Raw genomic sequence first — 26,234 nt, 5'->3', positions numbered from 1 at the left:
GGTCCTACTGCATAGCTCCTTTCAAGAAGCAGTAGCATCCACCGGCAACCTGTGAGAGCAGCCTCAGGAGTCTGGGAGGAGTCATATTTTTTCTGTGAAATATTTGAAATACTATATTTCTCTGAAAAGAGGTTAGAAAATGCAGCCAAGAAGCAGAAGGAGAGGATGAAGATCATTTTTTTCTTTAAGACATCTATATCTGTCAAGCTTGGCTGAACATGAAGACTTTGGAGAGGTAGGACTTCTGAAGTAACAATGAAAGCCATTATAGACTTTTAATACCAATATTTTTAATACCTCAGCTTGGGTATAAAGTGAAGAGAAATGACAGAACAGCTAGAATAAACTGGCTTGGTCTCAGCACACTTCAAAGAGAGCAAGAAAACAGCTTGGATCTACATATACATCTCTCTAATTCACTTGAGTACTGGAGTTCAGCCCCACTATGCTAAAATCTTACTTCAGTGCTCAGGAGCAGTATCTGTACTACATTTTGCAGCTGTAAAAAGTAGCTAGGACTCAAGTTTTGAGAAAGCACCTCCTTATAAGCGCAAGCAAAGAGGCAGAAGTGATTTTATCAAGCTGAAGACTGGGGATGTAATTCTGCGGTGAAAGGGAAAATGCAGAAAACATAAGTTTTGTCTGAAAACAGGTTTCATTCCAACATAACCAATTCCATCCTGACCCAGCATCAAAAAGTGGCTTAATGAACCACAGTTGAAGTGGGAAGCAGAATTGTTCAGCTTTAAGGACATGCTGTCTCCGCTCCACGAGGCGCAGGGGATTCAGGTCAGGGTTTCGAGGGAAACCCCTGCCCTTGGATCGCCTGTTCCAGCCCAGCGCAATTCAAGCTGACGAGACGAGCAGTTACAAGCAGATAACAAAATGTTGGTTGATGTTGCACATGCAAAAAGTTGCAGTGCTCTGCTCCTGACTTTACAGGATATATCTGCATATAGATCTATGTATCTTTCCAAAATTATCTATTAATACCTAGATGCATCAGACTTTATTTCATTTAGCCCACTCTTCTCTCTTTGGTAATCCCAGGGAAAGGCCAGAGAAATACACCCTGAAAGCTTGATTTCTCCCCCAACAAATCACCCTTTTGAGTTGAAGAGAATGCGTTTCGTTCTGGGGAAATCTCTCCCGATTCTGCTGCGACAAAGCAGCAGCCTCAGCCTCCAGGTGTCCTTGCAGCGTGGTACCTCTCAGGCAGGTGTTGTGGATGTGAGAGACAGAAAGTTCTTGTTCACCCTGGGCTCCTTTGGCCTCCCAGCCTCTCACAGCTTGAGCAAAGGGAGGAAAACACAACCACTGCTGGAACAAAATGTCCTTGTAAAAACAACAGATCTTCCTAACTTTAAGCATTTGCTAATCAAGGCTATGGCTAGGAAACAAGACCTGTTCTTTCTAATCTCTATAGAAACGCTCAGTCATGCTTCCTTCCGAACCCATGCACAAATCACTGCAAGCATGTCAGCATGGACCAGCAAGCCGTACTGGATGGTTCAGCCTTTATAGCCAGCACAATGTTTGTCTGCAGTATGCAGAGAGGATTTTTAAAAAAAAAAGTGTTTGTTCTCTTATTTATAGGCACAATTAACAAGAAATTCAAGTGATCATTTTACCTTTCCTGTTTATCATGCATTGCAATGGGAAACCTGGGATGCTGAGAGCTATCTGCAGATTCCTGGAAATCCACAGACATTTGCATGCATTCCCATAATATTTGACTAAACCTAGGACTAAAAGTTACAACCATGAAAATGCTCTTTATAGCAGATGTTGGTCTTTTTTTTGTTAGAAAACTGGCTTATTCAATTATTTGTCAGACTGAGATTTTTGCCTCGGAGACTCCAGTTAGAAGCTAACTTGAAATCTTAAATGACATTTGAGGTCTTGCTTCAGTTCGATGGCTGGAAATCTGATGACAGCCTGAAACAACTGTAAAGGCCACTCCACCCTCTTCTTCTGGTGCAATCTAGGAGTACCCGGGAGCTCCCCACCTCGTCTTTGCAGCTGCTTGACAATCTGTCAGCAGCTTGCAGGCAGACTTCTGGCAATCTGTTTGGATGCACGTGGCAGAATAGGTTTGCTCACTCCCGTGACTGAACATCCTCATGGGCCCCACGGGGATGCCCGCTGTCGGGACATAGCTAACCTGGTCTTGGGGAGACCTTCAGGTGTCATGCACACCTACGAGTAGGTCCTCTCCTCACAGTCAAAGGTATGCCGTGGTGTTCAGGATAGTCAATAATGCTGGGACCGTGCTTTGGAGCTCCCTGGCTTACCTGCGCCATGAGCAGCGGGATCTACATCTTTACCTACACCAGCAGCAATGCCTGCATGTAGCTCTAGAAGCCATGGTGTGATCACCAGTAGTGATAAAGATTGCTGCTGCCAGGCAAGGCACCTCGTTTGCCTTCAGCTCTAATGCAGAGGAGCTCTGCGTAGACCAGCGATTGTCATTCAGTGGCCCGTGGGTACCGGATTTTTCTTCCTTCAATGCATGTTCTCGGAAAAGACTTTGTGTGTCCTCGTTCCAAGTTCACTTCATTCATTCCTTACCATTTTATCCCTTATTAGTGAGGGGAACAGCTTTTTGCTTGGCCTGTCTCACAGTAGCAGTTTACTTAGCATCTGGGAGAAATCCTAAAGAAAAAAGAAAAAAAAAAATCCATTCCAGGAAGCAAGACTTGTGTAATGAGTATGGGTTCCATATCTGCTCCCTGACTAGCATTTCGAATCCATCTTAATAACAAAGCAACTGAAGTCTATTTGCATTTTATAAAAACAAAATGTGAAATCCTAGCCTAACGCTTTGAAATCGAATCTAACAGCTCACAAATTCCATGTGTCATGCTAATCTGAAGGCTCTGCCTACCATAAACATTTCTGAATCCACAATTGCATTTAACGCTGCTTCTGCCACACTTCACTGGAAGAAGAGAAAGAGGAAAAGCTCTCTCTGCAGCACTGAAAGTAATCAGCCTTAGAATAATCAGCCTTATATAATCAATCTTAATTGTAAAAATGTTTTGAAAAGAAAAACGATGGAGTAGAAGTTTGTGACATCAACAACAGGATTATCTGGACATAGGATTTTAAAATTCTATTGTCTAGTTAAATTAGCCAATTTCCTCCATTCTTGCAATGACAGATTTAGCCAATTAACATGACCAATAAATTTTATGATGTGTAGATTAGGATTTCAAAATCGATTAAACAATGTTAAGGACGTAAGTGCAATTAGGCTTCCTTGAAATCCTGATGGTATTTGTAATTAACTTGCAGCTTCAACCTGAAAGACTAAAGGCCAGATGCTCAGCAAAGCACAGCTGACAGTGAGATAATTAAGTTATATCACATGATGCTAGCTGCCACCTGGGCTTAATCCAGAACCTAGCCTTACGCTAGAAGAATTACTTTAATTATACACTGCGAAAAGAGAACATGTCTCTCAGTGGCTGTAGGTAAATCATGACATGTACCCGTAAGCTCTGATTCAACAAAATTCATACACAGCAGAGGAAGAGCATCGGCACTGTGTCAGCCCAGGAGCCCACGTTGTCCTCTGCGGTGCCTTTGAGAGCGCTCGGTAGCAGACATCCCTGCCAGCTGCTTTCAGTGGGACTTAAAATTAAGGACAGGCTTATTTATATAGGGGTCTAGATGCCAAGGAAGGGAAGGGCCAGGGTGCATAGGCAAACGCAGACAGTGAGACTTCTGCTGCTTTGCCATTTCCTCCAGGGAATTAAGATTAATCTTAATTAATAAGATTATGATCTTAGCTTAAAAGGCTATGAAGCTGTAGGACTGGGTATTTCAACATTCAGTGGCTCGTGGAGGTCATTACCACAATGTCCCTGAATGCCTTAAAACCTGTGAGCAACTCTGAGGTGAGCAGAAAGCTTTATGTGCATGATTAAGGCCCCGAACAACATGAAAAGGTGGTTTCTATTTCCACATACACAGAGAAGTTGTAGCAAACTGTCATTTTTAAATGGATACTTAACAAACTAGGTGCTTGGCTGTGAATGCTAAAGATTGTTGTGTGGTTGCACTTGATGATTTTTCAGGAAGTAATCCGCATTTTTCCCTTTCTCCCACAGAAGCTGAGATCTACAGCTTAAGCACCAAAAAGATGAGAAGCTGAGGAAAGGACAGAAATGTACGTATAGCACATCTGCCAAAAAAATATGTATTTTTCACTTGATTGAATTAATATACCTGCTTACGAAGTCTGGGATTCATCTTGTCCAGCTTTGTATATCTAAGAATTATCTAAGTTTCCCTTATAAGAAGTAAAGAAAAATAAGCACCCCCAGAGGGCAATATATCCCAGCTGTCTTTGGTGGCTGTGCTCGAATGGGGTGACTCACCCTCTGGAGATGGCTATTTCTTCCTATAGAGAGATTTTAAAGGACGAGCTTAGACTAGGATAACCAGATTTTAGTTAGTGAAACAAACTCCACCCAAAGAGACCAAAAATGTGAGGTTTTTTTCCTAAAGAACCAGTCAGTGATTAAAATGAGTAGGACACTGAGAAGGAGAACAGACTCCTGCTGTAAGAGTTATAGATAACTTACATTTATCTTCCCATTCATTTGCTTGGTTGCAGCATTTAACTGTGATGTACTAAGACGCAGCCTGGATCTTCACTCCGTGTTGACTAAGCAAGCTTTTGAGGTGAATGGGAATTTTTCAGAATAAGGATAAAGATAATACTAAGAATGCACATCTGGATTTCTTCCTGTGAGAAAAATAGGAATGAACAATCTTACTTATCCTTTGCTACAGCAGATGAATGTCATCACCCACTAAAACCTACCTACAACAGGACAAGTAAAAAGAATTTGCAGTCTTTGAGCCAAGCTTGGACAACTCTGTTCCTGGAAGTAAAAGTGGCTTCTTTTAAGATTAATGGTGCATTCTGCACCCTTCAGCTTAACACGGGAAATGGGAAAAAGTTTTTTGGAAAACAGCATCAGCCTTGGGCAATACATGTATTTGGAAGGCTCTGTAACACGTGCCTTTGCTGAGACCTTGCTTTCTTCTTATCCTATTTACTCAGAGCAGCTTGATACTTTATTTTTTTTATCCCAGCTCATTCTCACTTCTGCTTTTCCCTGCTGCATTGTTGCAGCGTGTTATGTTGGAGGTTGGGCAAGAAGGTCATGATTCTTCCAACCATGAAACCGCTTGATGTCTGTTCATTGTACCTTCCTTTTCTTCTTTCTTCCCTCTTTCTCATGATTTCATGCTCACATGTGACTTCAGTCTCCAAAGCTTGTTCAGCACCATGAGATCCCCACCTATCCTTAATCATGCTCCTTATCGTGTTGATTTATTTTAAACACATAATGGTGATGCAAGTTTTTCTTCAGCTCTTTTGTAGAAAATTCCCTTTGGATATCCATTCTTGAAAACTATTTGTTTCATGATAGCTGGAATCCATCTGTGGCCTTTAAAGATGAGCCTACTCCTATGCAATAAAACTGGTATTTCAAACCCCTAGTGCAACTTCACTGATTTTGCAGAATCATTCACTGATTTTTGCAGAAGGGAGGAATTTAGATCCATTGGGGTTATGCTACTCCAGAGCACAGCTTGGTGTAACTTGTTTCTTGGTTTCAAACCTCTGATGTAATTTGTGAACCTGTACCTTATGTGTTTATCCTGAAAGACTTTGCCCTATCCCACTCTGACTGTCTAGAAAAGCTCTTTGTTTCAAAGGCAAACCTGCTAATTAGTGCCATTTTCATGGGAAAAAGTCATTTTAGAGTAATGCAATTTTATCATTCTGACTTGAATAAGTTATCCAGCTGAAGGCAACCAAATTTGTTTCTGGGCAATCCTCTGTGTTAGTAAATTGCACGGATGTAGGTGACAGAAAGGCTGGTCTATTCTTTCTAAAGGTATTCACTGTCAACTCCTCTCCCTTGTACAGCTGATTTACAAAGTGGCTGCCTGCAATAGCAAGGGCCTGATGGTGAGCTCAGAAGTAGTTTATTACCTGTGTTCTCAGGTATTTCTGCTGTAGAATACCTCTTTGTGTGACCGCAGAACTACTATATTACACTGAACTCCCAATGAGAAGTGAGTATACACCTAAGAGACATTTCTTTCTCATACCTGTTGGCCTGAGTTATTATGCCTTCACACCTTAAGGCTCTCGCATACATATTTTGCTGTTGCCATTTTAAGGCGGTGATTAAAATAAAGTATGCGAGATGTAGACTAGCAACTTTCAAGTTGTTATCTATTGACGAGGATTAAGATGGATGTTTAATCTTAGAGACCCAGATACGCTCAGCAGATATGCATGGACTGACTCTGATAAGCAGGCAGTGACTAACCCAGGATTTCTCTGTGTTATGACAGCATCATCGTTGTTGAGGGTGGAAGGATCCTGCCTGTCCTGCTCCGCTCAGCCTGCGGTCAGACTAACGCGAGGCAGCCGTTGCAGTAGATCTAAGGCAGAACGTTGGTGGCTCACATTTGGGATAGAAAATATAGAAATTTAGCAGAGCAATGCTCATAGAACTGGCTGAAGGTGCCATTGCTCGGAGATATTAAAGGAAAGGGCACTTTGCAGTACTTTCTGAATTGGCATGAACTTAACCCCAGGGTCCTGTCAGAATTGCCTCCCATGGCTGGGAGAGGGGCTCAGAACATCTTCTCTGGTGGTCCCCACGCCCAGAGCATCGCCACCAGCCAAGGACCCAAATCCTGGGGATCTTCATCAAGCAAAACTCTGACGTGCTGCAGTGGTCCACGAAAGCTGGCACCGACTCTTTATTGTTAAATGCTTTGGGACACCTCAAATATGAATGGAGCTATATAAAATTCAATTCTATTGTAAAGAAAACAGCTGTCATGAATTAAGGCTACGTTCAGCTTTTGAGATGTGGACGACTGTCCAGTAGGGAATGAACAGAAAACTCAACCCATTTAACTTTAAAATGGAGATTTGTCTTCTCTTTCCCAGAAAACAAAACCCCAGGGATTTTAAATCTATAAACCACATATAGCGTATCACCCAAACAATTTCTTTTGAGGTTTGAAAAACCCCTTGCTGCTAATTATTGGTTATAGATGGTTTGAAAGAAAAATGTAGTTCTAATGCTGGGTTTAATTAAAATGCCTTTAATAACAGTCATGGATTTTGCAGCACAAGTGCTAAAAGGCCAAATGCTGCTTTTGCAGTGAATTGAGTTCAGAAGAACTAGATGAGCAAGCAGCCCAAGCCAGATTTGGGCCAAAATTTGCAAAACAGTTTTGCTTTTAATATGACTGAAGTCTGCTTTCCCAGTAAGAACATTTTCTGGAAAGGAGCAGATTTACTGTTTGAACTTTATCATTTCCTCTTCTGCAAAACAATAGGAAAGAAAAGGAACCTTTCCAATTTTTTACCTCTTTAATTAATAAGACATTATTTGGCGTATGACAGGAAAAACATGTGATGAATGTACTTGATAGGTTATGATTAATAGTGGTCTAGGGAGGTTTTAGAGACATGAGACGCCCCATAAACACAGAATTAATACCAAAGTGAACATTTTTGTAATGTCCATTTTGGCACTTTCCCTCACCTAAGATGTTAGTAGCTTTATATGTCATATAATTAATGCTTTAAAAAAAAAAATAAAATGCAAACAGCTCTTTTCAAACCATAACAATTCATTGTATGACTTATGTGGGTTTGAACTGGCACAGTTAGTCAAAACATTCCTAGTGCCACTTTATTTCCATAAAGCATTTGTATTGTAAACTTTACCAGAAATTTTTGTGCCAGGTTTGAAGAGTTCAGGCAGAGGGCACTTTGAATATAGGGGCTGGATGTAACTCGCTTATCAAAACGATTTAATAATGTAATTAGTAATAATTAGAGAAAGAGAGGGAAGCTACACCAATGGAATCTCTAACTTATAGCCAGAGTCTGCATCTAGATATATTATATTTTAGGAAAAATTAATATCTCCGTTCAGGTCTGAAAATACTGGCCCTGACTTACCTCTCACACTGGTGGAAATTACAAATAACTAGTGGTGTTAATCCAAAATAATATAAATATAAAGGGATCTTTCAGCCCATTGTCCACCTCTTTCATTAAAGGTGATGTCTTTCTCTCGGTCCTCTCTAGAAACGTCCTCAGTCCAGGGCTGTGTTGGGTATGCTGCTGACCTGATGGTAGAGACAGTCAACCACTGACGAAAAGCCAGCTGCAACAAGAATATAAAGCCAGAAGGACCGGATTATACATGCCCAGTGGCTGCCATTCTGGAGCAAAATGCAGGAGCAGGGTACCAGTGCAAGCCCGGAGGGAGTAGCTTGGTTTGAAACCCTGAGCTGGCTGGGGAACTTTGCTGAGGAGCACTGAGAAGAGGGACAAAACACTGCATGTGCTACAGGCCCTTCATTTCTGAGCACCCAGACCTAAAGACCACAGTTATAAAATAGTAATATACTCATCAACCTTCCCCAGCCTCCAAAAGAAACAATGGAGGTGAGGAAAAATGGAAGGTTGATACTAAAAGCAATCACCCAAGCGATGGCGCTGTTAGAGAAAGGACACTTTCTGGTCTGGTTACTAAACCAGTGATCATTAAGGGACAACTGAAATGTTCAGGTTGTCCCTAAAAAAAAAGAAAATTAGAATGTGTAGCTGAGGCTCTTAAATCATGTTTCACCAAAAATATAAGATGCTTTGTCAAGGATGAGAGAACAGGGATATTGAAGGGTTTGTGATGAAAAGATGTATTTTTAGAGAAAAATGAGGTGGAGTAACATTATATGCTATGCTGTAAGAGACCATAAAGGAGTAAGAGATCACGTAGCATGGATAAAACTATTTGGAGTACAGTATATTATGCTATGCAAAAATATAGGTGAAAGATAAATATTAACATTAAGGAATAAGGTCCAGGTTTTCCTGAGTATGATAGCAGACAATTTTCTTTATCAACTAAGATAAAGTTCATTGAACAAGAGGGCACCCTTAATTAGACTTTGTTTTTAAAAGTGATAAGAAATAAAAACTTGTTTCAAGTGGATCATGGGTTGATTCAGTTTAAATACAATTTAAGGATAAACAAAGGCAGTTTTGTAATTAAGGTTTTAGATTTCAGATGGATAAAGACTGAAAAATGAAGGTATCTAATTAGTGAGCTATCCAAAAGAAATGAAGGACCTGAGTGCAGAGGAAACATAGAATTACTCAAAGTCCAATGGATGGAGCCTATCTGGAATCTATATCATAAGCAAAGGAAAAATCTTTGTAAACTTGTAGAGAAGCACTCTGGACAGAAAGAGGTAAATAACCACCTTAAAGACTATGTTAAGGTTTTAGAAAAAGCCTTCTCAGGAGGGAAAAATTGAATGATCAGCAAAATGAGGTACATTAGATGTCAGGAAACATACAGGTGAAGTGAGAATCAATGAAATTCAAACTGAATTACACCTTGAAAAAACAATTGAGACAATAAGCAAGAAGCTGTTTAACCATATGTATAAGGTCGAAGAAAAAGTAAAGTCCCACTGGAGTGAAGATGGTGTAGAAATCAATGATAATTCAGGTAGTTTCAAAACTCTCCCTTGTTTTTAATAAAAACAATGAAATAGAGTAGGGAGAGTAATGAAAGTGCAACCCTCAAATTGAAAATGCACACAGCTGAAGCTGAAACAGAAATCTCTGGACCAGACAATCTCCCTCCTGGAACTGTGAAAGAGCTGGCGCAAGAAACTGAGGATCAGGTAACGATTTTTGTACTGATTAGGTTAAATTGGCATGGTGTATTATGGTTGAACATAGCTAATGTAATGCTGCTGCTTGAGAAAAGATGGAAATAGCCCACCGACAGCTAGGCACTAACCTGACTTTAATAGTATACAAAATATAAGAACGATTTTTGAAAGCAATATATGTAGAGAGAAAAAAAATAAAATATAAAATGTAGTATGGCTTTAACAAAACTGAATCATGCAAGAATAAGCAGGTATATTTCTTTGGTGATAAAAATGCTTTCCTAGACAAACGAAACGCAGCATTTTATCTGGATTTCAGGTAAACATTTGATATGAAGCCATAGGGAAAAAGGTTACATTATGTGCAGAAGCTGAGAATTAGTATAATAACTATAGGGTCAACAGGGAACTGCCTAAAGGGCAGCTCACAACAGGTTCTGCTGAAAGGAAAGTTATCTGGTGGGAGGAACTCTATTGTTCGACAGATTGACCTTAGGACCTATTTTCTTAATAGTTTCATTAGTGACCTTGGCACGGAAAACAGTAGCAAATGAGAGATATTTACTGATGATGTAAAAATGGAAAGCATGAGAAGAATTAGAAAGAAAGAAATGGATAACCTTGGGGGCTGCGGCAGTGGAAGTGAGATCATGTGTAACAGAACGGAGAGCAATGCCCTTGCACGGAGGGAGCAAAGACACGGGTCTGCCCCCATCTGCCTGCTGCGGGCTGGTTTGAACCTTCAGAGATAGCTAACCGGCATTAAGCACATGGATACAGGTCAAATGTAGGCCTTCTGTCTCCGAACCATGAATTTCTACTGGAAAGAAACATCTGCACATGAATGGACCACAGGATGGGTCTGGGCCGTCAACAAGGATGCATCCATGGACAAACCCTGAAGGTACTGTGGTGAGTATATAGGGGAGGTGCTTCCAACAGCAATAGGAAAATAGTAGTGCTTCGTGAGAAGCTGTGGGAAGTCCCCAGAGGGAATACTGTCTTCTTTCCTGCTCATCTATTATCAAGAAAGCAGCGTTGAAACTGAAAATAATGCAGTGAGGGACTTCTCAAGAGAGTGGGGAGACGACTTCCTGAGAAAATACAACAGGGCTTGTTCAGGTCAGCAAGGTGAAGTTTGAGAAGAGGTAGGATTGTTTTCTCTAAGTACATTGGGGGTGAAGGAAGGAGATGAGAGAAAAAGAGCTATTTAAGCTGAAGGACAGCTTTGGCACAAGAGCTGTGTACGCTGCTTCCTACTCAGAGCCGCGAATTTTCGGAACAGTTTCCCAGTAGCAGTATTTGAAGAAAAAAAACCCTGACTAGGTCGTTATTAAGCAGTTTATGCAATGGACTCTACTTCCACCAGTTGCCTGATGTAGCCAGGCGGAGGGCTCACAGCCCACAGGGTCTCTTCCAGTCCTACGCTCTGAAGCTGCAGCCACACGCATCTTGCCAGCGGAGGTTGACTTGCACGGCTTTTCTCTGGCAATTTCAATGCTACCGATTCCACTTATGGCCCTTCGTCATCAATATTTGGACGCTTTGAAAACGCTGGCTTTGAAAGAAAGGTGGGAGACCTGCAGAATGCTATCTCCACACTTTTGGCAGTATTAGCCTCATCCTAGGGATTTTAAGAGTTAACCAAGCTCAGAAACACTGAAGCTGAAAAAAGGAGCAGGGAGGGTGTGGGGCAGGAGGGAGGAATTGTCAAAAGAAGGCAAGTTAGGGTAAGACCTTACTGAGCCCTGTCCTTTCAAATTTCCTGTGCTTGACACATCATCAGGATGATGTCAAAGTGACTTAACCAGCTATGACACTTCATTCCAATGATGTGGCCAAGCAGAGGAAATTTGAAAGGATGTGGCTTACGGTACTGAAAACAATCGTTTAGAGAAATGCATGACTGCTGTTTTTCAATTTAAATGAATTTTAAGCCCTTTCTCCCCTCTCCTAAACACATATTGCACCACTTGGAATATTTGCATTGCTGCTGAGCTTGCCAAAGGTTGTTAAAATGGCTTTACTGTGATTAAAAGGCAGCCCCTAGTTTTGATGTGGGGACTTCATCGTATTTTCTGTTCTGTATTACAGTATCTATGGTACTGCATGGGTAACCACTAAAAAGAAAAATTTTAATTCTGTTGTTATTGATGTTATTAATTTTAATACTATTAATAGTAACACCAAGCTCTATGAGCCCAGAAGCCCCAAAACTTTCAGCACGCTTCCCCCCTCGCGTGCCCGCTCACTTCTCAGCCCTCCTCCTTACCCCTGGCCAAGCAGTTGGTGCTGGGGGTGATGGGCAATCCCCTTCTACCTGCCCAAATACTGTGTCAGAGCCTAGGACAGCAGGGACTGCCCCTAGGATGCCCTACCAGTCTTCTGTGCGTAGGCAACTCCGAGGTGACCGCATCCATCCGCACCAATCGGTCTGGCCACCGCCGGTGCCTGCGAGGGCAGCTCACCCTGTCTCATGGTCCCCAACCTGCAGCAGTCCCACTGCCATGAGGAGGATGGGGAGACACCGAACACAGTGCCTTTTTTGGGGTACCAGATGTTCTCCGTGGTAGACAGATGCTGCTGTCTCCATCTCTGCCAGATCTTCCTTGAGAACTTTACGTTAAAGCTTCTTCTCAACCTCGAGGGGCAGTGTGCCTCGTGACAATACGGCATAACGTTTTCCAGAGCACTGGAATGCCTTGGAAGCATTATTTTCAAAAGAAAGCTCATTTTCAAAAATGTCTTAGTCAGGAATAGGCTTTGATAACACAAGTCACAGTTACAGCAGTGTCTCAGTTCCCAGGGCGCATTTGAAAACTCTAGCTGTTCTTTCATGGGTAATAGGAGAGAGCAGATTGTTCAAATGCCTGTTTAGAGGTTGTGCAGTATATCTGTGTTTGGGGATGCTTAGCCCAACTCTGGGTGCAGTAAAATAATTTCTAGGAGCAGAGGGACTGTTGCACACACACAAACATATCACAGCACACCTTATAGATCACCAGAAAGAACTGATATGGTTTCTTTTGGTCCTGAAAAAAAGGTCAGATAGATTTTAAAATGTTAAGGGATAAATTAAAATAAAACAAAGAAGAACATTTATTTTTGAAGGTGGAGGAAAAGGGAGAATGAAACGCCCAGAAAATCAAATACTTATGTGACTCAGTCACTAAAATACACAGTAACCATAGCTGTTAAAGAGGTCTGAGGACATAGCTTCAGTACTTACACTCTTAGTTAAAAACAGATAGCTTTATTTAAAGAATGTGAATCCTTTCTTTGCTTTTGCCAGTCTTTCTTTGTTAGATGCTGGTTTACAGTTTCAGCTTCCACTGCTGTTTTAAGCAAGCAAAGTTTTATCTTCAACATGGTACATAGTATTTTCTGGCAAGTCTTAAATCCTTGAATTCATCTTATCTCTATGGTGACAAGCCTCCATTTGGAATAAAGTATCAAGGCTTTTCCGAGTAGAGACGTTTTCAGATAAAAGCTGGTTCCTTTGATTTATGGCGGTTCTCAGCTTCTATCATTTGAAAAAGAGAAAGGCCCGATTATTGGTTAGCAACAGCTTTTTCAGAAATAACTATTTTGGAGTAAAAAAACCCCAACCCTATAATTATACAATCTGACTTGAAGCATTGCTAATTTACATAAAATGATGTGTGACTGTTGAAACCAAATGGACATGCACATGTGTCATCTGTGTTTGAAGTACCATAAAACTCCTTGTTGAGAGGAAGGAAGCAACACAGACCAGTCTAGGACTAAGAAGAAAAAACTTTTTTCCATGTAATAACTTTTACAAATGGTATTTGTAAATGTCTTCTTTACTCATGTACGCTCACTCCCACATGAACTGTAGCTATGACAGTAGCCAAGAGCCGTTGGCCCGTTTATCTTTCTACCCAAAAGGGTGTGATATTCAATTTCCATTAAATCTGTTAAAAGAACACCGAAAAGCCAACTGCTTAATAGAATGACGTTTCCTTTTGAGAACACAGCCCTGTTCTGATGGCAGAAACCATTCCATCTCCCACTAGCCATATATCAGCAGGTTTGCAATGCTTACCTGGCATAAGCAAAGCATAATGCTGAAAAACATGTTGAAATATGGATTTTTGTGTTCAGGTAACTCTGAAACTGACTGCAGAAGGTTTTTGAGTATGTCTGAGGTAAGGTCTGGTGCTTTGTAGACACCATGAGGACAGTGAAAATAAAAAGGATCCTGCTAAGCATGTAGAGAACAGGAACTTTCTAGTGGAACAGAGAGTTCTCTTTTTCTTAGAGAGTGTAATGGTATTATTTTGCAGTAATATTTTGCCAGGTAATTCTTTCCAAACCCTATCGACAAATCTTTCATAAAGATGCTATAGAAGATTGTGAGGCTGACACGACGTCTTTTAAAAAGAATCTGTGAGGGTAGATATTAACACTTTTCCAAGCTTTTTCACTTCTGAACTCAGTTACAATGCTAGTTCAGTCATAAAAACCCAGTGGAAACTATGTGCTACACATGTTTGGTTTCAATTGTCTGTTGATTTCACTCGATTTATATATATCAGATCTTTGCCAGTGAGAGCAAAGGTATTTTTTTTTACTACCAATTGATGCCTTACACTAAGACCTCAGAGTTTGTGTCAAATTTTAACTTCTGTTGGTTTTAGCCTTGTAAAAAAGGAGGAAGAAAAATATTCCAAAATCAGCTCCCCCAGACCTCCTTGATCTTATCTGAAATTTTCGTATGAACGCCCGTCTAGGTCTCATGATCTCATTATTCATGAACAAAGATTTATAGCATCAATTTTTTTTCCAAATATGTCAAAATGGAAACTAGCATTTCAGGCCCCTTAAAACATTACAAGAAATATGTTGTTGGGAAAGAGGTGTAGGAGGAAAGGTAATAACAGCAGTCATATAATCTCCTGGGGAAAACCTGTTTCCTTCAAGAAGCAACATCTTTTGTCTTTGTATGGAGCTTAATGTTAAATGAGATATTTGAAAGGAATTCCAAACTGGTATCTCAAAGGGATCTAACCAGACAGAAACATGTGATTTTGAAACGCTGCTGAGCTGGAAGGAAAGACAAGACCAGCACAGCTGTGGATGCTATAGACACCAAGGAGCTTTGGGTGTCTGCCTGCACAGTATCTGCTGTGTACTTTTGTTTTGTTACTTATTTCAGTCTGAAACAGCCAAGATCCATGGACCAGATGCATGTAGCTACTGGGTGACACAAGGCTAAACTCCCAACATAAAACTGCTGTCCTTACCCATACATTTTTTTAAAGCAGAAAACAATAATTTTCCAGTGAAAAAGATTAAGAAAGAAATAGAAAAACAAACTTATTTTCATAGATTGGGAAAAGTGATATGCCTGCAGCCACAGTGCATAACAGTTGTAATCACGTCAGCTAACCCCCCAGACCAAAAAGTGACATCACACTAAAAGAAAGTTTTCTTTGCCGACTGCCTCCTCTGAATTCCCCCACTTTCTCTCTTTGTTCTATGTTTATTTCCTCCTTATTTCCAACCTGCTGCTATTCGAACGGTTATTTTGAATGCTATTTTGGCCTTGTTCCCCATGCACAGCCATTGGTGTCATAACCAGGGGGATTCTCATGTTTGCACTCAAAGCCACTTCTTGGGCTGCCACAGCATTTTTAAGCCATGACAATCTTCTACAAACACTGTAAGAACTATTCTTCATACAAACACTTTATCAAACCAGAGTTTCTGACGTGGTCTTAGCTTTCCACAGCTGCCACATGATACATAAATCACACAGAAAGCAGATTTGTGGCAAGATTCACAGTGACTCCCTTTTTTTTGTCAGCCTTTGGGCCTCAGGGCACACCATTATATACAAACCTATTGCAATCACTATATTTATATTTACAAACCACGGACCCTAAAGAAAGCAAAAGAAGCTGCCATTAATAACTATAGTTTGTAGGCAGGGAAGGAAGTCATCAAAGATATCCAATGGTTAAAAGCCTCATTAAAGGCCCAGTAAAGTCAGTAATAACCTTTCCTTCTGATCTATTGGGCATTGAACAAAAACAGCACCCAAGGAGGAATACTCAAATGGGATTTAAAAAGTCTGTTAAAGAAACCCCACCCCTAAACCATGTTAATTCCCCATCTCTTTATGGACTGTGAGCTTGCCGGAGCTCTTCTGCAGCTTCTTCCTCAGCCCCACTAAATCTATTCCATTCGCTTTCAGTCAACGACACTGAACTGAGCTGTGTGCCAAGGCTTTCTAAATTATCTTTCCTCTTTGCACGTGCAGAGCAATTTCCGCAAGATACGGTTTTGCTTAGTGCCTTGCATGACTGGGGATGGAACAAATGAGGAATTCTGTGAGCTTTTTTATATTAAGACCTAATCCACAAAGATCTATCTATAATCTTTATACCCACAGTCCTCTCCTTTTGATAGTAACTTAATGATGACAAGTATTCTTTTTCTGTAGGTCAAATGTACTAGGTAATACTTCAAATGATCTATCCACTAAAAAAGAAAATGCTGGCAAAGATCATTGTTACAGGTGAATCATAGGAATAGCAAATTCAATCCAGCCACTCCTGCATGTAATTACTACAGCAAGGATTTTAGATGCCATGCAGGAGTACTGTTGTCCTAGTTGGACAGCTGTTGTAATGAAGGCGGGAAATTAAATCAGGCTAATATGTTTTATATCAAAAAGACATATTAGTCAATAGGAAGCACCAAGATAATCTCTGTATGGTATGTAATGTCAGCCTTGACACTAGCTGCTCAGCAAGGGATGCTTCACCCTTTAAACTCAGATTGTTCCAATGTGGAGATAGGACAGAAATCCTGCCTGTGAGGGAATCCAGGGCAAAGCTGGAGGGATAAACTTTCTGCCCTTTTCTCCCTTCTTATCTCAGTATTAAAAGGCTTTAGGGGGTCGGCCAGTCTAAAATTACTTGAGCTAGGTAAAAGATGTAGAGCTCAGTAAAAAGAAGACGACAATCTGGTGGGGTGCCATGAGATGGGTGGCCAGTGCTCCGTACGGGAGAGGCATGCACTCAGGATGAAGAGCAGGATTTGGTTGTGTGCATGTTTGTTCAGAGAAATTTGGGATGAAAGAGGCTTTTTAGATCACATAACCCAGAAAAAAGGGTTAAGGCAGGGTTTGTTGTGTTCCTTCATCCCACTGCCACTCTTGGGTGAGCCAGTGGTGGAGTACGTTACTCAACAGGGTATGGTACTACCAGCACAACTAACAGTGCACAGTCAAGAGAATAAGTGGGTTCCCTGTCCAGGGCACAAAGAAGAGTTAGGTACCAAAAGCACGTCCCTCCTGCAACCAGGGTGCTTGCTCATGCTAGCTTAAACCTACCTCGCTCAGTCAACTGCACCTAAGATACCTCACTGTGAGCTTTACCCTAAGCCATGCAAACCTCCAGGGAACCCCTGGGACACCCTTGGCCATACCAACGTCTGTACTGCCCTGCTGACGTTGCCACCACCACCTGTGTGAGAAGGATTCATGGGGCTGGGGGGGTGGACCTGCCCTCGCTGTAATCCCAGCTGTCTCAGCAGTGTGGCTGAAACAAAGCAAGCTCTCACCTTTTGGTCACTGGCAATTCGTTCGATCGGTGTAAGCATGGGTTGCTTCTCACAAATCGACATTTTCTTACTGGGGCAGATAGACACACGTACACAGAAAAAGTAAACAGCTTTGCACTGAAGAAACCATCGTCACTGACTCGAACAGATGCCCCCGTAGTTATACTCCTATAAGTGGGATTTATAGAAACTGCAATACCATGGTGCTAGCCTCACTTGCCTGTTAGGAACGAAGACCTGACGAGCAAGCTCCAGTGCTTGTGTTTGCCCAATTCCCAACTGAAATGCAGGGAAGTGTCCAACTTTGCTAACAACCCATAACCTTGACTCTTCCACTGGAGCCAGAGTTATAATTCTTTGATTTCGCAAACCAAAGCTGGCTTTATGTCTATCAAAAAATAGGTGAAAGGCCTGCTTGCTTTTTAACCATAAGCCTGGCAGATAATTAATCTCTGTTCATCTAGGAAACAGGTACAGTTCCAGCATCTGCCTGGGGACATTTGTGTGCACTACCCACCTCCCTGGGTGAACACTCCCATCATGCAATCATTTTATGTGAGTCTCTGCCAACCCCTCCTCTTGGACCTCTCTCATTTTACTTAACTATTTCAACACTGGTTGGGCACAGGAAGAGAGAATGGCTCCATATCCCCATGGTTTTATAGCTCAAATGGATGGGGAGAGGTGGGGTTTCCACTCCCACACCCAAGCCAATGCCTGAAAAAACACCAAAAACACATGAGAGAGGATGAAATGTTGCCCCTGCTCCATTAAAACCTGAATTACTCTACACAAAGTGGAACTTCTATGTTCCACACTGGCATGTATCCACAAAAGACATTGTGATGGCTCCAGCTCAAAGGCAGATTACAGCCTCTATCCAGGACGTGAGAGGTGCAGGGCCAAACACCCTCTGGAGAGACTTGGATCTGCCTGGCTAAGCCCTGGTATTACCAGGCTGTTGAGGAGGGAAATCTGCTCCTCTAAAAAAGTAAGTGGATCTTAGGGGAAGAAGAGCATGACAGTTTCTATTCTACAACAGCCACAAATTGCACTTTGTGGGGTATTACAATGATTAGTTCATTGTCATCTGGCATCTTCATGTTAAGATTGAATGCTTTCCTGAAAGAAAAAGCCCAGAAGCCACTGTACTAACATATTTGGAAAGAATAATTTCCTCTTTTGCAGAATTTTCTGGACTCATAGCTTATGCTACACCAGGCTTCTGAGCAGCTGATTGCATTGATGCCTTGTGGCCTTAACAGCTATTAACTGTCTTCTAAAAGCTTATTGGTAAAACATTAACCACATCATGTACCTTGTGTATCAAAAGGAAATTCAATTTGACAAGCCTACTTAAAAATAAATAAAGCTTTCACTTTTACACAGTGCCCATGTAGACTAGAAACTCATTCAGATTTTTGTGTAAGTATATATGAATTACTCAAGAAGATGAGCAAAATCTGATGTTCTCTAATCCTTTTCTCATGAAGCTTTAAATATGAAAATGCCCTTGCTTTCTCAGAGTCACTTGCTTTTTGTTCTCTTTTTTTTGAGATTTTTGAGAGCCACAGTTCCTGCAAAGGAAAATCTTTGTAAAGTATAGGCAGTCTCCAAAATGAACAAGCAATATTATGAAATGTCTTTGTAGTTTGAAATACCGCTATTAGCCAAAGAAGCCTTGTTCCATATGCCACCGCAAATAGCAATTAGTTCAAGTAGAAAAGATTACGACCAGGTGCAGGTTTTGAAGTGACTTTTGGTGGGAGGAGGGAAAGGTCTTTCTTTTGTTAATTGTCTGTGGTAATTCATCAGGCATCTGAGGAATTTAGGGATATTCAACCTTTTGTGTTTAGCCAACAAAATACAACCTCCATGGCATCCGTGAACTGGACAGAGATACAGGGCTTATTGACGGTTGTCAGTCCGCTGAAGTAAAAGGCGACATGAGAAAGAAGCGTATTTTATATTTGTCTTCCACAGCACATCTATTTTGCAGGGGCTTTGCTGGAGGGCTCATTAAGAAGAAAGGCAGGATGAGCCCCTCCAGTGTGGGAACCCACGGGCGAGCTCGGCTTGAGGGCCCAAAGCAGGCAGCAGGCAGATGAGGTGGCTGCAGCGGTTCCCTCAAGCCTTGCAAAGCTATAGGTGACTTTCAGAACATGACAAAGAAAGGGGGCTAACACAACAAAGTGTGCCCCTGAGAAGAAAGATACTCTCAAAACTTCAAAACCCTCCTTAAAAGATTGGATTAACTTCTTCTAATCCTTTGAATCATGGGTAGATATGAGTTCAAAGGACTAATGTAATTTTATTATTACATTTAATCAAATCTTTAAGTTAAGAAATAGGAACTGAGCTAAGGGCAACCTCCCCTTATCAGCTTCCAACGTCTGAAAGCAGGAATGAATTAATTAAGTAAATGTAACAAGCTTAGGGGTATAACATACAGCAGCAGCTGAGTCAGCTTGACCATCGGCCATTTATTGGGGTGAGATGTATAGCTCAAGTACTACCAGATGATTCAATTCACATATCTTGGCAGTAACAGATAAGCCAAAAGGGATGCCCAGAGGGAAATAGTGTCATAAATTGGCAAGGCAGAGAGTCATTCACCAGCTTAAACAAAATGTTGTCATCAAGGAAGTTGCGCATTTAATCCATGCAGCAGAGTAGCCTGCCCTAGCAAATGAAAGCAGATTTTGCAGGTTAGCTTTGCATTAAAGGAGAAATGAGTTTTGCCAGGTCCAGGCATATTTTATGCAACTGGCTTACATCAGGCTGTGTATTCCAACCCCTCATTTTCAGGAATTTCAGCCCACGTAGCAGTGCCAAATAAGAACCCATTGGTCACGATAAGAGAGTTAAAAGTATAGAGTGTGTATTCTTGTCCTTTTCCATAGCTTCCCACAGGCAAAGACTTCTTCACAAGTGCAACAGTAATGTAAAATTTCTTCAAAGTTTGCACATTTGCTTGCATTGTGAACCAGGAAATTGTAGTATATAATCACCTCCACCATCATAACGTATGTCCAAATGATATATGACTAAAGACTTTTCTTTTTTTTCTTTCTATAAATTAACTACGGATGAGATGTGACTAAATTGCAATAGGTTTCATTTATGCACAGATAATTAAGTCAGTACAGTTTAACTAAGGAAATTCGATTCTAACAGCACGGGTTTCAGCACAAGCATTTTTCCTTAGATGACAGGTAGAGATCTTCAGAAGTGGACAACTAAGTACAGGAAGAAAGAAATTATCTAAAAAATTAGAGTACATTATTGCATATTTTCAATTGAGTGGGAACCTAAGTGTTGCTGAAAGAAAAGTGCAATATAATTTGAATGAATCATTCCAGGGGCTAGGGATTTCTTCTGTTTGCAAGAAAATGAAAGCCACAAAATAACTAGGGAAGAAAGAAAAGGAATGGATAAATCCGAGCCCTGTTCTGTTGCCTCTTTCAACTCCCCAAATTTGGAAAAAGCATGGAAATGTCATGAACAACAACAACCTCAAACCAAACCAACCACCAACTCAACATCCATGAAGAGAAGGCACTGGCGGTATGCTGACTGGATGAAGTCATGCTGTCCAGGTCCAGCACAAGACAAAGGGCTAGGAATTTAGGAAACACACAAGAAGAATTTCCCTCTGCTTCGAGCCTATGCTTTAAACACAAACCCCAAATAACTAACTTCTGGGTTTCCAGCTTTTGCATTCTTCCCCGGTTCTTTTTTCACATACATTTGTATGTGTGCACGTCATAAGAATGTTAGTGCTCCCTCTGATTTCACCCTTTCTCCTACATAGTTTCTGCAGAAAAACCAGGCCGTTGACTCGCACGGCTCTCAGGCATTGCCGTGGCAACGGACCATGGTGTCAGAGACTCGGGATTAGGAGTTCCTGGCATCGCTGAGCTAAGGGAGAAGTCTGGCTGGGAAGAAGAAAACTCCCATCCAAACAGCTTTGACAATAGAAACGGGAATTTCAAAAGCAGTTAGCAAAGAACCCTTGGTAGTAAACTATCCAGAAACAACCAGAAATTCAGTGTCAAAAATCTGTTGACTGAAGAGAATCCCAAAACAATCGGCACGGGAGTCAATCATTAAAATCTGTGGAGCAAAGCCATTGTTGTGTCAGCAGTAATTGTGACATTAGAATAATTTTACCAATGAAAGCAAAATACAATGGCTGAAAATATAGCATCTTTAAACAAATTATACAAAGAGTATTTATTTGAGTTCCACTGGTAAAAAGCTGAGTACAGTTTTACACAGATGATTCCCTTGGACCAAAAGTTCGCAGTAGAAAAGACAACATAAGAACTACACGTGTGAGCGCACTTAAAATAATCAGATCCCCTGGCTTACATGTGTGGGAGTACTGTGCAAAACTGCAAGCGGTAACAGGGGACTCGACAACCAAAGGCCACTCCCGCAGTCATTACTTTGGAAAAGGAACAGATGTCGAGGACTGAGGCAGCAGCCAACCTTTGGGGGCTGAGACGGGACCCTCCCAGCCCCGCAGCGCGGCTTATCGCAGCACTGGGGACGAGCACTGCTGCTCTCAGCCAGCTGCCGGACCTCCTTCTTGGGGTGGGCCTGCAGCTGGCGAGGAGAAATTGGAAACAAAATGAAAATAAAAATGGCGAAACAAATACGGGGAAGGAAGGAGTGCGGAGGCCCAGAGCAAAAGTTGAAACTGGGTGGTGTTTTCTATGAGGGTGGTTTGTAGTGAAATGAGCTGGTTCCTTCTCTAACCTTGAAAAGAGGGAATTGGGAGCTAAATGCCTTATTCTTCCTTTCTTGCTTGGGTGGCCTTGCTCCTTCTTGGAGTCGCTATTGTGATGGCTAACCTACCTGTGTGCCTACCTGCCCCATCAGGATGCCTTTAAATCAGAAGAGCTCCATCTGCTTCCTAGACAGGAAGCCTTGATGACTCACGTGTTGGACGAGGAGGACCTGTGATGGGCTGAAGGACCTCAAGCACTATATTTCAATGGAAAACTAAATAAACTGAAGGATACACCCACCCACCCATGTCTTCATGATTTCAAAGGTTACTTGAAAAGCCAACACAGGAGTCAACACCTCTTCAGCACCGTGCTGTGATTCAAGGCATGTCTACACCCGGCAGGGGAGTATTGAGGCAAAGAGCCCTGAGCTACCTATTCCCAGAGCTGAATGCTATATAATTACTAACTGGCCTTGCTTCAAAAAAGGGTGCAGCCCCACATAAAGCCATCCGTATTGCAGCTGGGACAGGAGCCAGTACCTTCGTGTGTCCCCACGTTGTGCTGTGGAGATATATCAGCCTGTTCAGAGGTTGCCCAAGGCTCTGTGCCCTGCTTTGGGGGGTGGACCTGCCTGATGAGAGAGTTGTGAAACAACTCTTAAAAATCTGTGCTCTTGGAGTTAAAACTCTATTTCACTTAACTAAATTCCAAGCAGACCAGCCCATATCATTTTTGGTATGGATGTTGTTAACGACTTCTAAATGATTTGAATTGCTGGTAGAATTTTTGTGCCTGTTTTGCAACCTAGAAACCCTGGTCTGTAAAACAGAAACTGTGATTCTAGTGGACAGCGTTTTCCTCAGCATTTGTGTTGCTCCTTTCAGTGCCAGTGAACTGTGAAGAAGCCACAGTCCAGATTAGCACTGAGCCCTCTGCATTGTTTCCTGCATTGTCTCTTGTGGTATTTTAAGCATCTGATGTATAGACGACAACTACCCATGTTGTTGGCACGCACCTATGTGTTGCTGCTGCTTCTTCCCATTTTACTGCTAGTACTTCGTATTGCCCTTAAAGCATGAAGGAATGGCAGGCATAGCAAATTATTTTAACATTAACCCTCACTCTTCAACAGCCTGGCTCCTTCTCAAGTTTTGGTGGGTTTTTACATCTGCCCTTCCCAGCACAGCACTTTGCAGAAATGCAGTTGGTGCAAAGAGTTGGCTGCACATTTAAATGAAAGCAACAGTGTGGGGAGTCAGTGCAAAGTGCTTGACCAGAATTAACCCACCAACTCAGCTGGGTGGGAAGGAGACTCTTTGGAAAGGACCGCTGGGTTTATCTTCAAGGATGTTGTTCCCTGAAAGGGTAGGACGCCTCTAGTACCTACTGCCTGTAGTAAATATTGCCCCATGGCACCAGTTATGTCGAAATTGTTCTTGAAGTTGTGGTTGCAGAAAAGGCACCTACTTATATTCACGTATCTTTTCAAGTGGTTTTGACCTAACCACTAACATTTTAACTGGAGTTCCTTGAATAACTTAATTTTGCTTTGTAATAAATATGCCCTCGCTTACAAGTTACTGGAGAAATTCTGTGCACCTGCAACAGGCCACAGAAAAGTGTACAGGACAACCATGTTGTGTCTTTGCAGCTGAAATGAGTGGATTGCAGAGGTTCCAGCACTATAAAATATCTACAAGGAAAAAACATTAAATAGCTATTAAATTCTTATAGCCAAAAGCAAGTGAGAAGAAATTTTAGTTGGAATACACAGCGTTCAGAGGAAAAAGACTCCATTTTGTCAGAAAAGATTTTGCTACTGACAGCTGCCTCCTGTAACATCTTGCCATACCGAGAGTAAAACACGAGATCAAGCAAAAGAAGTTTTTAACTTAAGCTAACATATTTGCTTGTTGTGTTCTGCATCATGTTTTCATTGTACCTAGTTCACTAAGTATAATTATTCTTCTTAAGAAATAGCATTAAAAATGACAGGCAAGCTACAAACACTCTGATATCAAGTGCAGACTCATGCCCACATGTTCACACTCGTGCTCTCCCACGCTTTTCCTCCTTTAATTATGTTATTTTTCTAGTAAGTAGCAGATTACCTGACATGTATGTCAATTAGTCATCCTTTTCCCACTGCAGATCTTACCATCTGTTCAAGATTTCTTAGGATTCAATGGAAGATTTCAAGTGACTTCTTTATTCACTGAGTCAGACACTCAAATGTTCAAAAAAATGGTTTGATTATACCGAAGTTTAAATTCATGTGGAGCTTTATAGTGGAAAGACAGTCTGATCCAGCTGGATCTAAGAATTAGTTCCAACTAAATCATATGTTTAAAGATGGAGACCTAAATTCTCAGTAATTCTGGATGTACTGATTCAGTGTCTTTAATTCTTACTTACGTAGCTATTTTTGTCTTTCTGCCTTTATAGGGACAACAAAAATTTATTTCTTGCAGAGTGCTTACTATCTGTGAAGCACCATGTACTGCACAAAGGTGAGTAACCAGCCGGCACTCTTGTGTAGGAAAGTTGATGCCATGGGCAGCTGCTTGTTCTGCTCCTGGTCACCCACTGTTCCCAGAAAAGCATTCGGGTGTTTTGAGTCCCAGATTAATTCCTATAATGCTCCTACAATGTCGTCAAGTGCATTAAACCCCGAGGTTTAATGCAAGTGCAATTAACTTCAAGGAAACTAAAGCAGAGAGATACAAGGTTGGGTCCTTGAAAGTACTGATAGCTGACTCTAAACTTCATTAATTTCCTTAACAGATGAGTGTGCTCAGTCTTTTCAGGGATGCCAACCATTGTGCAACTTGGTCAATTCTGTAAAAAAAAAAATCCCAACTATTTCTGTTTATAAGTCCGATTTCTGTAATATTCTACTATAACAAAAAAAATTAAAGTTGCTGGTGGTCTTCTTGACCTTGAAAATCTAACATGTAAAAAAAGTTAAAAATAAAAGATCAACCTCACTAAATGTTTTGAATGCATTAAGTAAAATATCTGGGAATACTTCCTCTTGGTTAAGATTCTGAAAATGCATCACAAATACCAAAAATTTCTGATGCTAGTCACCCTGCCACTGTTCCCGCTGACTAAAAATAGAGGTCTGTGACAGGCTAAGAATAAAAATATTCAGTCAGAAGTTTGTAACAGTTAGTCATAGATTGATCTCTTAAATCCATCTTCAGTGCAAGAAATGATTAATATAAGAGCAAACCCCAAAATAAAGTTTTGGAGAGCTGTGAGGATATATTACAGACAGCTTCAGTAGGTGTGTATGTCTGGTTTAGTAAAACCATTATACTAAATAGCTAACATAGTAGTTGCATTTTTGCAGGCATATAAAGATCATCATTCGTTATATTTAATCTCCTTCTGAGCCACACATGCTGTTCTAGAGGACCGACTTACTGCACTTTAACCATCAGCCATCACAAGGCCAAACGAGCTCGTCCGCGGCGAGACCCACCGGGTCCGTGGCACCAAGGGTCTCACCCTGCAGCTCTGCTGCTCCTGGACCCCGTAGAAAGGTAGGCAACCTTTCTTCATCCTGTTCCCGGTATATTTGCACTTCTTGGCATGGTGTTTAAGAAGTCCCAACTGATGGTACGCTCAGTAAGAATGCCGGGGCAAACTCTTCTGTTCAATACCCCGCTGCCATCCCTCCGGTGCTGGGGGAAGGCGAGCTCATTCCCCTGATCACCCAGGGAGGAGAGCGGGGAGGGCAGCCCCCACGGGTGGGGGGAAAGGGATGTGCAGCTGCTGCTGCTGCAGGGCTGCAGGACACCACCCAAGGTCCAGGAGCACGGAGGGTGCAGCGGGAGCTGCAAAGAGAAGGGAGACAGAGTCCTTTGGGGCAGCCCCGCTAAAACCTGTACCTCTGGGGAAGCTGCCAAGGGCCACGAGGCGGTCACAGCTGGCAGTGGCACGGATTGCTTGGGACTGCTTGTCCCCTGCCGGGGCAGCTGGGGTCAGAGGAGAGACTGTCCTTGCACATGTCATGTACCTCATGTGGAAAACAGTCTCCATTCATTGTCGCTTCTCTTCTGCTAGCTACCGTACAATCAGCAGACCAGCTGCAGCAGTTTTGTTTGCTAGGCGTGGGCCAAAGCTTTGCTTTCCCCCATTCAG

General features: G+C 41.7%; 2 long non-coding RNA genes across 2 annotated transcripts in view; one reads left to right on the top strand and one right to left on the bottom strand.

Moving 5' to 3' along the window:
• Positions 1-12,983: 12,983 nt before the first annotated feature.
• The window catches only part of LOC126047662 (uncharacterized), a 56,281-nt gene continuing 43,030 nt past the window's right edge, over positions 12,984-26,234 (bottom strand). The window contains exon 4 of the long non-coding RNA XR_007508664.1: positions 12,984-13,273. This is a non-coding gene — a long non-coding RNA (uncharacterized LOC126047662). The remainder of the gene's footprint in view (positions 13,274-26,234) is intronic.
• Positions 24,537-26,234, top strand: part of LOC126047661 (uncharacterized) — a 28,795-nt gene continuing 27,097 nt past the window's right edge. The window contains exons 1-2 of the long non-coding RNA XR_007508662.1: positions 24,537-24,595; positions 25,441-25,633. This is a non-coding gene — a long non-coding RNA (uncharacterized LOC126047661). The remainder of the gene's footprint in view (positions 24,596-25,440; positions 25,634-26,234) is intronic.

This window comes from Accipiter gentilis, chromosome 18, assembly GCF_929443795.1.
Source record: "Accipiter gentilis chromosome 18, bAccGen1.1, whole genome shotgun sequence".
Lineage (NCBI taxonomy): Eukaryota > Metazoa > Chordata > Aves > Accipitriformes > Accipitridae > Astur > Astur gentilis.
The sequence above is the reverse complement of the archived record's forward strand: the minus strand, read 5'-3'. Positions and strand labels throughout refer to the sequence as shown.